The sequence below is a fragment of the Phacochoerus africanus genome, chromosome 15 (genome assembly GCF_016906955.1).
Source record: "Phacochoerus africanus isolate WHEZ1 chromosome 15, ROS_Pafr_v1, whole genome shotgun sequence".
Classification (NCBI taxonomy): Eukaryota; Metazoa; Chordata; class Mammalia; order Artiodactyla; family Suidae; genus Phacochoerus; species Phacochoerus africanus.
In genome coordinates this window covers 21,077,315-21,079,061 of record NC_062558.1, presented here as the reverse complement: position 1 = coordinate 21,079,061, position 1,747 = coordinate 21,077,315, and positions in this window count along the sequence as shown.

The following is a 1,747-nucleotide window of genomic DNA, read 5'->3' as shown; positions in this document are numbered from 1 at the left end:
TCATTAACCCACTGAGCAAGGCCAGGGACCGAACCCGCAACCTCATGGTTCCTTGTCGGATTCGTTAACCACTGCACCACAATGGGAACTCCAGGACTGTCTGTCTTATAGACACCAGAGAATAATTCCTCGTCTCCTGTCCACTCCAGGGTGATGGATGGGCAACAGGGACTGTTTAGTTGGGGTTCTTTCAGCCAATTCCCCCATCTCAGTCCTGCTGGCTCACTCCCAGCAACACCCAGACCAGCCACAAAAAATCATCTCCAGGGAGCACCAGATGCCTTGACTCTAGCCTTTCTGTGATGCTGGGCCAAACACTGCTTCCATGAGCACCTTCTGCAGGCACCTACGTTTCTAATGCAATTAGAACACTCATCTTCCTATCAGCCATTTTCCAACCATTTCTAGAATCTTCTAATGTCTTCTCTCCCCATTTCTATCCTTTTGAGTACTTACTATCATCTTAAGAGTTTTTATAAGAAAAAGACATAAACATATCTGTTTTTATCAGCCAGAGAGGTTCCCCCCGCCACAAAGCATTGAAACAGCCCTCAAATGTATCTAAGAAGGACCAATTATAAAGCATCAGTGTTGTGGAGTTCCCATTATGGCTCAGTGGTAACAAACCCAACTACTATCCATGAGGACTCAGGTTTGATCCGTGGCCCCACTCAGTGGGTCAAGGATCCAGCATTGCTGTGAGCTGTGGTGTAGGTAGGAGACAAAGCTCAGATCTGGAGCTGCTGTGGGTGTGGTGTAGGCCGGTGGCTACAGCTCCAATTCGATCCCTACCCTAAGAACCTCTATATGCCACAGGTGTGGCCCTAAAAAATAAATAAATAAATAAATAAAGGAACAGTGTTGCCTATAAAGAAAAGTATAAGAGGAGCCCTTCCTAAGTGCTCCACTATCAGGAATAACTTTAGATAAGAACCTGCATTGACTGTGACGATATTATCCAAATTGACTTAACCAGGAGGTGTGGTGTGACTATTTTTCACCGCTTATATTTGGCTCTGCTGCCTTTGAAAACAAAAGCATCCTGTGTTTTGTTATTTGGAAGTTCAAAATATTAGAAAAGGCAACAAGATACTACAGAAAAAGTAATGAGATGGTTGTGAGACTTTTTACAGCTGTAAGAGGGTTCCCACTTGTCCTGAACATTATTCATTCAACATTTGTTTTGTCAAAACCATTTACTGAATGGTCAGGATGTGCGAGGCTGAGATCTCAGCACTTCGATGGGTTCGAGGCTCCGGCCATGTGTGTTCGTCTCTCTTCAGTCCCACGATGGACCGTGTCCTCCACACAGACAAAGTTATAGAATAATTTTTAGGTAACAAATGGAAGTAAGAGGACAGTGGGCCTCTCCACGCAATCTGACAGGTGGCTCAATTTTTAAATAGTTACTGGATATCTTAGGATAATCTACCACATGGCTAATTTAAATGCACAGAGCAGAAGTTTATAGTTAGAAAAGCATTCCTTATGAGTTGCTTTTTTTCCTGAGATTTACATCCCACAGATTTAGTGAATTAAGACCAGGTTTAAAAGATAAGTGGTGACTTCCAGGCACAAAGCCAGGGTACAGAGCAAGGTGTGCGGGCATCATGCTTATTCGCTCCATAAATGCAGCTCTTGCCACACTCGGTGGCTTTCATTTCTAAGAACCCAGGCCTCAGAGCCGGGCTGCTGGAATCCCCGGCCAGGGCGTCTGCGGAAACATGAGTTCAGTGACCAAATATAG